At 38.6% G+C, this 13,727-nt stretch overlaps 1 protein-coding gene across 4 annotated transcripts in view; it reads left to right on the forward strand.

Moving 5' to 3' along the window:
- The window catches only part of TBL1XR1 (transducin beta like 1 X-linked receptor 1), a 110,551-nt gene that overhangs the window by 67,151 nt on the left and 29,673 nt on the right, over positions 1 to 13,727 (forward strand). For 3 of the 4 annotated variants that reach the window (XM_027647308.1, XM_027647306.1, XM_027647310.1), the window contains one exon: positions 4,794 to 4,861. The exons of the other annotated variant lie outside the window; for it this stretch is intronic. The gene's annotated coding sequence lies outside the window, so the exon portion shown is untranslated. The remainder of the gene's footprint in view (positions 1 to 4,793; positions 4,862 to 13,727) is intronic. 4 annotated transcript variants of the gene reach the window in all.

Below are 13,727 nucleotides of genomic sequence, written 5' to 3' on the forward strand. Positions count from 1 at the left end.
GGGGGTAAACGGAAAGATGAAGGCTGCTCATTTTCTGCACGTGGAGAAGGGTGAACCTCTGGTCATGAATTCAGAGGCAGTCATGAACTATGCAGCAGCCTTCTGCTCTGGGAATGGTGACAGTGATGCTGGCTGATGGCATAAAATAAGCTTATAGAGGTTGTATAGAATGGGGGGGGGGGATAAGAAAAATATATTAATTTACCAAATTCTAAAATGGTAAAATAGAGGGTTTTCAAGAATGATAAAATGACAAACCAGCTTTACAATGCTTTTGAGTGGCTTACACTTTGAAGGCTGCTTTTTAAGGAAAAAGAGATGCAAGCTCCAGAGATCATTTTTAATGAGTCTGTGAAGTAGTGCCTGTAGCATTTGCATCACCAGTCATGAAACAGCACGAGAGGGGGCAACCTTTAGCAAATGAAATGCTTCTGCCTTCCAGTTTGGTAAAAATGATTCCTGTGTTTGATTTTTTTTTTTTTTCCACTGACCATATACTTACAAAACTTAAATGCTTTAAGCCAAGTAGTGCGAATTATGATCAGGACAAAGAATTGGAATATCTGTCTCTAAAATAGAAAGAATGAGAATTTCAGCATCTTGTTTCCAAAATAGTCGCACATACTTCTTGCTTCCTTGAAGTGCCCTTGGCAGTCAGTCAACTATAAGACTTTTTGAGCTGCATTGATGTACTCTGAAAATATCCTCTGCACTTAAATCGTTAAGAGGATGAATTATGGAAATGACAGGGGATAAGGAAGAGAAGAATAGATGCACATTCACTTGGGGCATTGCCTTAAGGCTGGTGTCATTTGTTGGTTGGATGGTCTTTGAAATAGAGGCATTAGACGGAATGAGTTGTAGTGAGCAGATCAGATATCTCATCTATAGTCATCATACAGAAAGGAAACAACATCAAATACTGTTAACAGGTGGTCTGGTGGGGAAGACAACAGTAAACAATACTTCCTAAGAGTAGATAATTTCTCTCTCTGTGATGGGCCATATTCAATTTATAAAATGCCCATCAGTACTGTTTATGACCACATAATTTACTTTTTTTCTTGTTTTCCCTAACTAAACATGGTTTAAAATCAAAACAGGCAAAACCACCAGACAGTCATTAAAACAAAGCTATTTGTTTGTTTGTTGAAAACCAATTTTGGGGGTATTTTTGTGGATTTTTTTTGGTGTTTAATTTAAAAATCGGGACTTAAGGAGTCTCCATCTAATAGCAATAAGGATTTCAGTTACAAGAAGTGGAAGAGAAGAACATCTAATAGAAGTTACTGCCCAAAGCTTGGGAGAGTTGCAAACAAAGCTATCATTGGAAGAAATTAAGTCAGTCTAGTGTGGATAGCTATATCCTTTAATTTGGAGAAGTACTGGACACATTTTCCCTGTGTTTCTTTCTTTCAGCAAAATGAAAAAGGTTGTGGAAAAAACCCCCACCCATGAAATGGGTGAATGGGCTCCGTGCTGATCGAGGAGCACGCTCTAGTGGCAGGTTAATCCAGCGTGGCCTTCTCAGGTTCCCGTCCTCCACCTTCACTCGTATTAATCAGCCACTTCAGGAAAGAGAGTGACATTTTCACAGGATCCTTTAAATTTTACCATTTGTGTTGCTGTCCTTTGCCAAAACAAGTGCAGTGTGTTTACATGTGGCATCATTACGTGTATTGATGCTAGTGAGATGAAACTCCTGCTCTGTAATTAATTTTGCAGTGGGGAAGTAATGTCTATTTTTGCATACGGTTTTTAAATGCATAGATATTTTAAGCTGCAGTGAGAAAGATTTCATGCTCACGATGCACAAATTCTTATGGAGTGTGAGCAGTTTAGTAACAGATACAGTTGTTAAGCCTGCCTGTTAGCATCAGAGAAAATGTTTGGTTCTCAAAATCATGCACATTTTTGCAGTGTTTTCTGTTCTTGTCCTCCCCCCGCGGCTGGTAAATCTCTTAGGCCTTTCCCTCCTGCTCATCTCTTTTTTTTTTTTTTTTTTTTTTAAACTATGATGAGGCTGTAGTTTTGCAGTGTGATTCTCATCAGATTCCCTAAAACACATGTAGATAGTCATCTTGGAAGAAAAATAAAAGACTGAGCATGTAACTATGAAGCAATTCACATCTGAAGAGTGAGGATACAGTAAGGGAAATTATGCCCTGTGATTATAGGTGAGCACTGTGGAATGTGCTTCATTTCATCACATCACTTGGTAGGAATATGATTAAATTCAAAGTTTTTATCCTACATCCTTCACTGTATGTGAAGCTTTTCTTGCTACAAATTCTGCTCATGTCATTAACATAGATTAAAAAAAAAAAGAACATGTTCTCTTTATGTAATGTGCTTCTGCCACACATGCAATGGCTTTTACTCATATGTTAACTTGAAACAGGTTAAAAGGGTTTTCAGGATAAATATAATTTAGGGGATTCTCTGATAGTCACATGTTCTGCAAGTGCCTGCAGAAGTAGCTGACTGTTGGAACCATCTGAAAAATTACTTTTGTCGCTTAGTTGTTCTTAAAAGCCCTGGTAAGTTGGGCCACGCATTTAATTCTTGCTGTGCACCTCAGCCCTCTCCATCCCATGGCAAATGAGTTAATGTGAGGAGCTTTGCTGCGAGAGGTTAATGCAATGGTGAATTTCTGGTCTTCTGTGTTGTGTTTTTTGTGTGCTCTCTGGGGAATTGTGGAGAGGAAAGGAATTCCTCTTAAAGCAGCTTCTGTTGAGGGTGTGGTGGTACCCTGCCCTCCTTTAGGGCCTCTGGATTCTTTCTCCTGTTTGGCATCATTTTGGGGGTAATTTTAGTTATTTACTTGAAACAGAGTTTCTTCCAAATGAATGAAAAGTACTTAATGTAAACATAAAGTGTACAAAGTTCAAACCATGGAAGTGTTGAAACTTACTGCTTCGTCTTGTTTATTCAGCCAGGAGGATCAACATCCCCTTTTAATGACCTTTTGCACTTAAAGTTAAAATTTTATAAGTATTTTAAACTTTGCTTCTGATTATTTTTTCCAAATTAAATTTTAGCAGTACAGTTAGTATATACAGTTAGGTTCATGGAAATGATCAAAGCAGTACGTGATAGCCTAGCAGAGGATTAAAATTACATTAATATGGGGTCAGGACCTTTTCAGTTATCTTGTGAACTACTGTCAGTAAGTGTTACAGAGAGGACCAGGACACTTTTCCAGTCCAGGGTGGTGGTACTGGAATGTTTTTCTCGGAAATGTAGTGATGAATAAACTGACTTTATTCTGAGTGCACTGGTGATCTCACAGTGACGCTTTGTAGCATTTATTTCTCACTCCTCTGCAACGGTGTATTTATGTCTTCTTGTTCTGAAAAGTAGAACTGTTAATATGTAGATGTTAATTAAATATTAATTAAATACTGCCATCCCTATACATAGAATTAGTGTAGTGCCATCAGTGCATGTGGTATTCTCCCATCTCTCACCCAGAGCTCTTCTGACATGGTTTTGGTGACAAATGTCCATTTGGCTGTTGGAGCTTTTGCTGGAGGGAGGGAGGGGAGAAGAAGTTTACTTGAATCTCTTGGGAATTTAAACATGGAAAATGATTGCAAACCGAAGTACCCTGTGATTCCTCAATCAGAAAAGGAAAACAACATTTTCAAGTCTTATTCAGCTTAGCAACAGACTAAATAGCTGAGAGTTTCTTAGAGGTCAGTGGTTACTTTTAGGATGATGGAAAGTCTGAAATGCTACATCCTGTTTAAGGCATGTGTTGCCTTGCTTGGTTTTAATCCTTGTTTTAAGGAGGTGTTTGGGAAGTTTCAGTATTATTTGTAATGTATTTCATGAGCCTTTGTAGCTCGAGTTTAGTATTCAGAAAATTGCTTGTTGCTTTTCAAATCCTCTTCCATTTGAGGCAGGGTTTTATCTGTTTTACTATTGAGTATGTCCTGCTTCAAACAGCAGGACATATGTGGATTCTTTTCTTGTGGTACCCAGACAATGTTCCTGTGCTTCTGCCTTCAAACCTTTTCTTTTTAATCTGTTAGTTTACGTAAGATCACTCTCTAAGGATTTAATCTGTAATGAGTATTGGTGGTGGGAATCACTGTGTTACACAAATATAGGATCAGTAATTATTCTGATCACAGGTGCATAATGTACTTTTAGGAAGTGTTTTAAGTTTTGAAGTTGCCTGTAGAAATTAACTTCATGAGGGTATTTTAAGGATTATTTCATATAATGTGCTCTTTTTACTTTTTTGGTGTTAAATTCAGCTAAAAAATGATGACTTTTGAAAACAATTTTTGTTTGTTTGTTTGTTTGATCATGGCCTTATGTTTCCTAATTTTTATCTTGCTGTTGAATCATTTTAGTTGTATGTATTGGCTAACACTGCAATAAGCTACTGCATCAATACTTACCCATTTGTAAACTTTAATCTGGATTCTTATAAAGTTCCCCTTTGTCAGTATGGGCAGACAAAAAGAACAGAAGTTCCTTTGAAGCTAATGCTCTGTTCTGAGGTGGGGTTTTGCTTTCAACTAACACAGTGAGAAGAGGATAGAGTTGAAACTGTGCCTGTAATTTGTTTTTTAAATAAATTCCATGTAAATAATCAAAAGATGGTCTTTAATTTTTGCTTGTTTATTTTCTTAACTAAGCATATATTGTTATCAGTAGGAAACTGAATGTTGTTTTAATTCTTTCAGTAAAAAGACTGGTAGAAAAATAGCTTTTATCCTTTTTTCATCCTTTAAAAATAAACATTGATAGAAACTATCATAATATGGTTTGTGTTACAGGTGGTGTAATACCAAGGGCTGTACTGCTGCCACATCACAATTTTGTGGGGTTTCAGAGAGTAGTTCTGGTAAGGACACTCAATGATTTATCTATTTATTTGTCATACAAGTGGACTGATAGTTTGGTACAATTTAGTATTACGTTCATTTACAGTATTTGTTAGGTATTGGTTTCCACAGTTCACTAAATCCTTACATTAAGTGTTCTTTTATTCAATGGTCTTTATTAACAGCTCTTTTTGGAGCTGTTAGTGTCTCATGTGTAAATCCATATTCATTTTGTTGAGAATTATTATGATATAACACATCAATTCACAGCATGGAAATATTAATAAATAGAGCTTTTGTCAAAACACACCATAAAAACTGTTTTGTCTCCTGGAAATGGGGAGTCACTATTGCTTTGGTGTGTATCAGTTTTTAAAAAAGGGTGGAAAGTTACTGTATTTTGGTTATAGTATGCTTTTTTTCAAGTTCTGAAGTCTTGTCACCCTAAAGGAAAATACAAGTATGTGGTTCAGAGGGCAAATATTCAGACCATGTGGTATTACTTGTCTCTTCTTAAATGTACTGCACAGTCACAATTTTGCAATAATTTTTTTTAAATGCATGTAACTACACTCCCTCTATCATTTTTTATTTTGGATGCTTTCTTTAAATATATTTTCTTATCTCTTCTCCATGGCTGGGGTTACAAGGGAGATGAGATTACCTTTACTTCTTCTTAGAAAGGGAAAATTCATTCTACACCAGTCCACCAGCAGCCATGCTCAAGTATTGTGCAAGAGCACAACTGAGCATTTGTTCTTTCAGCAGGAGATAACTGATACCACATTTGTATCTGTAGAATTTTTAATATCTACTGTAATTTAACAAATGTCTTGTGGGTGTAGCAGATGTCTTTTCTCCCCCCTCTTCTCTCGCCTCCCCCCCACCCCTTTTTTTGGTTTTAATTCACATTCCCGTAAAGTTTTTGGCAAGCTCTCTTTGTGTGCTGTCTTAGGTCTATAGAGGGCATTCAAAGACAGAGGGAATTTGTTTTTAAAAAACCTTATCTTGCAAGTAGACCCCATAAGGTGGAGAAAAGGATATTGCTGATGTTCTCTGTGGCCTTGCAGGGTATTGTTGTACTGGCTCTGCTCCAGCACATCACTTAAGTAATTGCAGTCAATGGGACCAGAATACATTGAAATATTCTTCTGGATTGATCTGTATCTATGTATACTTTCTAAAAATGAGATGGGCTACCATGAGAACTTCTCAATGGGATTCCATGGTCAAGCTAAGAAACAAGCAGCAGGTCTTTCTGTGTTGGAGATATTGGGGAGGGGGTGGGCCTTGCTTGAGAAATCTCTGTAGGCTGGTGAATTAAGGAAGCAAAAGGGTACTGGAAGTTGTGAGTAAGTGTAAAGACTGAAGCCATTTCCCCTTCTGTTGTTGCATTAGATTGGTTTATCTAAAATAGTTGGGCATGGTACTGTTCACACTGTATGATTTCCAGCCCGATAAGTGCATAATGCCTTGAGCATGCACTATTCATGCATGTAGGCTTACATTAGAGTTTGTTAGTCTTGGAGTGGAAGAAAATGGGCTTTCAGATTTATATGGGAGAAATGGCATTAGGAAGTTTTGAGTAGCATCACTCAAGAATGTTAAATGGCAATTCTGCAAAGTAAAAACATCACAGCTTTATAAATATTTTAAGAAAAGAAAGATGATGGGAGCTCCTTGGAGTCTGAGAAATACTGAAAATTTTTCAAAATGTTGTGAGCAATTTGTGCAATACTTATTAAAGTATAATGTCATCTGGAGAAGTTATGGACTTCTTCCTCTCTATCATCTCTTTATTTTCAAATAATGCTCCCGTTACTGGAAATGGGTGAGCAGAACTTTTCATGCATAGAATCTGTTATTCCAGTGTTTGAGATAAGGTAAAGATAACCAAAGACAGTGGGTTTCTTTTTCTGAAAGGCTGTCCTATCTAATTTGTTTAACTCTGAACTAGCAGAAGTAGTTACTGTGATTGCTTAATTCTGCAAAAGACAGAGTAGAGGTCACTTGTGGGACAAGCTGAAGATCATTTCAGTGCAGCTGCCTGTGTAATAGTGGCCTGCAGTTACAAGACGTGGTGTATTTCCATTTCTGCTGATGTTTTAGCTTGACTAAGCAAAACTGTTCTCTCTACACAAAGCTATGATTGTGTTTTCCAACCGCATCAGTAGAGGAGTCAGTTTAATTCAAAATAGCACCTTCTAATGGAAGAGGTCCTTATTGGACACATGATATATCGTCACGTTTTGAATAGTTTGCTGTAGAGGGGAGTAATTAAAAAATTAGTGAGAACAGATGTCTAATGTTGGCCTAAGCAGTCAGAAAGAAGAGGAAATGTCCTGGGTTTGAACTTTTTATCTTAATTGGATCCCTTGTGACTTTCAGCCCATTTGATAAGAGTTTCTTCAGTGGACTCTCCTGCTTCTACTGTTCAAAGCCAACAGCTTTAAATGTTAATGTTTTTATGTGTGGGTATAGGCACTCACACAAGTCTTTGCATACAGTTTGGAAGGATGATTCCTTCACTAAACAAAAACTTTATATACCACAGACTGCTTTGGTATAGCTTTTTTATCTCCCATGTGCTGTACAGAAAAAATACTGCTCTTTTAAACAGCATTTTAGTATTTATTTGAATCTTTTTGCATGTTCTTCTACAGGTGTGTTCAGGCTCCTTTTATTAGTCAGACCCTCTGTAAAGTGCCAAATTAGCAAGAGGAACATTTGGTACACTGCTTTAATCTTAAAGATCAACAGTGCAATTGCTTCTAGAGATACAGGTGACTTTGCAATGTGTAGGAGCTGTCCGGGGCTGTGTTATGGCAGGCATGTTCATGGAATCTCTGGGAATTTTTCCTTTGCAGCAGTATAAATATGCCTCTAGACTTAAGCACTGATGAAGTACCAGAACTTGGCATTCATTCAAAGTTGTCCTTGATCTAGGATAATTTGAGTTAGGTAAAATATTCCATTTTCTACAGGCAAGGAAAGAAGCTTGTTTTTATTTTTCAGGGCATACTGTAAAAGAAAAAACTGCTCTTGACGATTCAGATATTGGAATAGTTCCCAGAAAAAAAAAAAAAAAGAAAGGGTATAGTTCAGGGTATGGAAAATCTAGTCGAGTATGATGACAGTATTGCATGCCTTTTCCATGTATTCTAGGCATATCACCTCAGCATATATCCTATTCTTAACATTCTGCCAAAAGACCCTTGATACAGCTTCATTTAGAGAAAAAAATAAGCAGATGTTGAAGGCAGAAGGGGGACCAGCTTAATGTCTAGACAACCTTTGGAGGCATGAGTGAGTTATTCATCAAATACATATGCTAGAAGGGAAAAACCAAAACTGTTTCTCATTGAACTTTGGGTATAGCTGATATAGATGGAGACATTTTCTGCCAAAATACATAGCACTAATGCCTAGACAGTATAGTTTTTGCTCATGACAACTTCCACCGTCAGATTTGGGGTGTGGTGCAGAGTAGGATGTAGAGATGCAGAGATTGAATGCCTGCACTGAAGGTGGTTACTGTAGGAGAAACTGAAAATTGTATAAATTAAGGAAAGAGATGCTTGCAGGCTTGGAAAACAATCTGTCCCTTTTTGCAGAGTTACTGGGGGCAGGGTGTTTTTCTTGGAGCTACCCATGTCCTGGTGAGGGTCTTGTGGCTGCAGCTCAACGTGTTGTGCAGTTGAGTGTCCAGTCTCACAGGGGGCTCTGGGCTGAGCAAGTCACTGCACTGCCTCTCTCTTGTTCTTTCTTTGTCACCTCACTGTTTCTTGTCACTGCACTGCCTCTCTCATTTTTTATTTCTCACCTCACTGTCTCCTGTCACGGCACTGCCTCTCTCTCGATCTTTGGTTATCACCTCGCTGCCTCCCAGACCACATGTGACAGCCCTGAGAGACCAACGATGATGGAATGGTGGCCCAGGAATGCCCAGTGTTTTATTTCATAACAGTAAAGCAGTACTCTGCCCTCCTGACCTGCCCCAGGAGCCCTTATAACCCACCTCTGGGCTGCCTCAGGCACACACTCCTCCTTCTCGGCTGCCTCGGCCAGTGCCGCAGCTCCAAGATGTTGCTGGGGTTGCTGTTGCTTTATTTCTCTGTTACTTCATTGCAGGTCACACCTGTACTGCAGGTTAGTACATAGTGCAGTGCAAGAGAAATGGGAATTTTACGTTGGTCTCACATTTCTGTTACTTGAGGTTGTAAATAGAAAACAGGATAAGTAGGATGATGGTGTCACACCAAGTGAATCACTGCGTGCTGTCTGCAGCTGCACTTGATCCTGCTCAGGAGTGGCCATGCCCAGTGTCCAGAGCAGGGCTGAGATCATGAGTATTAAACTCCTACTGTAATATTTGATTTAAGTTTCACAGATAAGAGCAGGTTTGCCTCTTTGAATACCAAAAGTAATGTTTGTCAGACAATGTTTGTTTCTTAATTTATTTCATGTTTTTTTTAAGAGATGTGTCTTGGTGTTAGGAAGCCAGAAGAGGCAAGTACTTCACATCCCGTTCTTCATTAGAAATAATTCTGATAAGACTTCTAAGTGATCTAAGTGCTTCTGGGAAATTTAGCTACCTAATTTCAAGGTTCACCTGCAATTAAATCTGAGGTGCCAAAGTAAATACAGTTGGTTTCTAATCCACTTCAGTGGTCCTTTTTCTAAAATAAATCTGTAAGCATTAAATTAATTTTAATTAGTACTTTTTTTTTTTTGAGGAATCTCTGATTTAGTATTTTTTTTTCCTGCTAATTGATCTTTAATTAAAAAAAATAAAGCCTAGGTGAAGATGGTTTCATACTGCCATTTTGCACTTGTTTACACTGGTAACTGATTTCTGTCATTTGTCCTCAGACACTGCAGTGCTGTAGTTCCAAAATGGCTTTTTAAAGACCCAGAGCTGTGGTTTGCACTTTTTAATACCGATGTTGCATTTGGTTTCATATAGGAGTAAGATAAAGTGGTGTTGTAGGTGGCATTGATGGAGTGGTATGAGGAAAGGAGGCTTTTTTTTTTTTTTGGCAGATTTGCAGCCTAGTAGGGCAGGGATAGTGGAGCAGCGTGAGAGTAGACATACCTAAAGTAGATTCACATGTTGTTCTGTTTTTACATGCATATGACCAATTGCCGAAGCATGTTATCCATAACATTTGGGTTTTTTGAAAAGTGGGGATTTTTTCTTTTTTTTTTCTTTTTTGAGATCCTCAGCTCATAATGATTATTTACCTGCGGAGTCCCACAGGCTCGTTTCAGGCTGCTTTAGTGAACAGGGCTGGATGTGAAAATGCTTGGGTAAAGAAAAGAGTTGAGTTTTTAGTCTGAGGGCAAACTTTCTTAAGCTTTCTTTAAAACTCTCCATTCATGCATAATGCTGCAGTCAGTCATGAATTACATGTCTTTAAATCTTTCAAGGTGAACATCTTGGGGCTAGAAAGAACCTGTCAGTTTACATTTAATTTATTCCATGCTTTAGGATGTGTTTCATGGCTGTAGAGAACTTTGAACATTAAATATGATGAATGTTAGCACATATTTTCAATACCAAATTCTGCAGTCCAACTCTAGTTAGATTCTCAACATGTTTAATATCTGGATTAATGGAGAAAAACTTGTCTAAAGCACCGTGTATTTTTACTGTTAATGCTCATAAATACCAGTCTACCTGTTTGCCATCAATCCATAGCTCATGAATAGTACTGGCCTTTTTCCAAGTAGCCAGAAGTATTCAAGGTTTTTTATTTAAAAAAACCACAACAAACCCCTGCATTGTTAATATAATCAATTCATTGTTTTCCCTATCCAAAGGGCACTCTTTGCTTTTTCTTCATCCCAAATTTAAAAATAAATAAATAAGCCTGGCCTCCTCTTCGGTAAGTAGCAAGTTCTGACATAGTTGCTCTTGATTAATGGCCACTAAAGCTGGAAATTTTACCTTCCCTTGTTAACAGTTTATATTTTCCTGACTTGAAATTTTAATAAATTGTAACTGAAGGATCTTCTCTGTGTCCTGTGAGGTTGTTAGGTTGGGGGGGTTTTTTCCACTTTTTTTCACCCCATTGTGGTGTTGTCTCCGAGGGGTTTTGCATTTCATCCTTCATCTTTCAGAAACGCAGGGCTCAGAACTGTTGCTATTCAGCAAGACATCTGCCTCAGGAAAAGAATTGGCAGCTTTCATGCACTCACAAAGGAATTTCAGAAAAATTATTTGTTGTTCCCAAACTAGATGCTGCCAGAGTACATAATTCCAAAACTTCTTTTCTCATGGGAAAGGCATAAAAGACCAGGCTTAACAATGGGGAAATAAGCCGAGTTTATTTGCGTTTAGAATAGATCAAAGCCTCTTCACCTGTTCTGTTACTGTCTCTTTTTTTTCATATGTTTGTATCCCCAGCACTGCAGAAGTTATGTTCTGTGCCTGATGATCTCTGGTCTTTTCTAAAATACTGTAGGAGTTGGGGAAGATGCTCACACACACACACAGCATCTTTCTCTGGGTCTTCCACTGCAGGAAATGCTTCTCTTGCTCCATTTATGTGGTCAGTATTATTTATAGAGTAGTTCTGTCAAATTCTATGCTGAAAATAACACCTGTACTTGAAAATAGCTTTGTAAGTGCTGAAAAAGCTGTGGCAAGAGTGTTCAGGCTCATACATGAAGGGCAGGGCAAATGAATGAGTGAATCCTTTGTTGGAAAAGGTCATGTTCGTGAAGCTGTCTGTGCCTAGAACAATGTAAATGTGTTTAGTTTTTAGTTTTCCTTTGGTTGTTCACTAGGAAACACGAACCAGTCCCCAAAGACCTGCAGAAATTTAGGATAATTACCTGAGTAATGATACCAACCTTAATAAAACCTTAAAATCTAGTGTTTCACAAAAAAGCCTGTTGCAAAACCATGAGGCAATGGTGGCCACTGTTTCAGAACTTGGACTCTAACAAAATTCATTGGTGTACATCTGGATGCTCTCGGAACACCCAGACAAGGCTGCTTGGGTCCCTGCAGGCTCAGCCTTGCAAGTACCCAGTGACACCACAGAGCAAGACTTAGGAGTCTTTTTGTTTTACTTTTTGTTATGCAAGGATTCTAGATGTGCAGTATGCAAGGAGGTGCCCCATCTTGTGCTAAATTATAGATGTTGACCCTGGTGCAGAGGGGTCCCAGGAGAAGATGCTGGTTGCCTCTGGCAGGCGTGCTCTGGTCCCAGTTTCTGCACCAATCCAGGTGCTGCTAATTCTGACAGGTTCTGTGCTTAGTTACTGTGGGCAGGTGTAACTCCAACTCAATTAGTTGTTGTTATGGCAGCATTAAAAACACTTCCTTATCAAGAATGAGGGAACCCACTCTGGTAAATACACTGACCTGAGTCAGACAAAGGCCCTTCTCCTGCAGGCACTTCAGGACATGACTCAGGGCACAAGGACAAATAAAATGAGCAGGGTTTAGTTGGACTAGAAAACACTGTTGTTGAAGATGAATTGAATTTTTTTTCAACCAGCAGAATTTATTTGTGAGAAATGTTAGCAGCTCATGGTTTGTAATGGAAAAACAGTGAAAGAAGAACGTAGAAAAAGAAATGACTGAAGGAGGTACAGATACAGCCATCACTCTCTTGATGGAGGGATGGATTCAGGAGTGTAGAGTATGTGTAGGCAGTGCACGGTGAGGAGGTGAAAACCAGGGCAAATGCGTGACCACAGGCTCGAGATTGTATGTCAGATCAAGAGATGAAAGCTGGAAGATGGATCACCAGCTTGGGAGAGATAGCAAGTGCAGTGGATGGAAACTGCACAAGGGTCACAGTACAGGAAAAGGGAATAGGAGTCCATGCAGCTGTATAAAAAAATCCCTAGTGAAGAAGGGGCTGCTGTTGTAGGAGTGCCTTTCCACAGATGCCTCTGAGAAGTACATCTGCTCTTTTAGTGCCATCAGGTATCAATGTAAATATTTTAATATTTAATATATTAATATTTTTGTAACAAATAGAATCCATTCCAGGCTACATGGTCACTAATCACTACTTCACCCTAGGATTTACAGAACACACAAAAAACCCAAAACCACAGACAGTTGAAAACTGACTAATTACAGAAGTCTGCTTGAATTTCAGTAGTTTTCCATGGACAAATAGATAGCATTAGTTTGAGCTCAGAATGAATCTTATTTTGTAAGCCATCAGCATCCAGGGCAGCAGTGTAGTGAAAAACTGTGTCACTGTTAGTGCACCAATATCCATCAGCTCAAGCAATTGATGTAGATGTAATCACTGTCTCTAATAGAAATAAAGTCGGGGTAATGGAACACTGTCACAGGATCAATGTCTCCTGTTTTGAAAATAAACCCCCTCAGCTTTGCCTTTGCATTTATGTACCAGCAGGCGACCACATCATTCAATTCAATTGACACAGTCCCTTAGAGCCCTGAATGATCTATTGTGGGAACATCAGGAACAGCGTATTGGAAAAAATGGAATGTTCCTGATCAGACTTATCAGGCCACATTATTCGGTGGGTTTTCCAGCAGTGAAAATGAGAATAAATCAGCTGAGAGCAGAAACTTAGCACGGTATGGAGATCTTTAACCGCGTTTAACTGTTTAATTTCTACAGGTTCTTGGTCAAAAAGCTTGAACCACAGGACTTGAGTTTATTTTCAGTGGTGCGTGTTCACAGATAGAAGAACATTTTTGAATGTTGCCCCTCCCCACCTTAGTCTCAGCAGAAACTCTTGACAGGGGTTGTTTTAACTCACTTAAGGGCTCTTCTCAATCTGTTATTTTCTCAGAACGTTTTACACAGTTTGATCCAAGCGAGGATTAATGGGTGTGCTCCCACATTCATCCATAATTAAATTTTTTGCAAAGGCTTTAATGAA

This window comes from Corapipo altera, unplaced genomic scaffold (assembly GCF_003945725.1).
Source record: "Corapipo altera isolate COAL_440 unplaced genomic scaffold, ASM394572v1 113, whole genome shotgun sequence".
NCBI lineage: Eukaryota > Metazoa > Chordata > Aves > Passeriformes > Pipridae > Corapipo > Corapipo altera.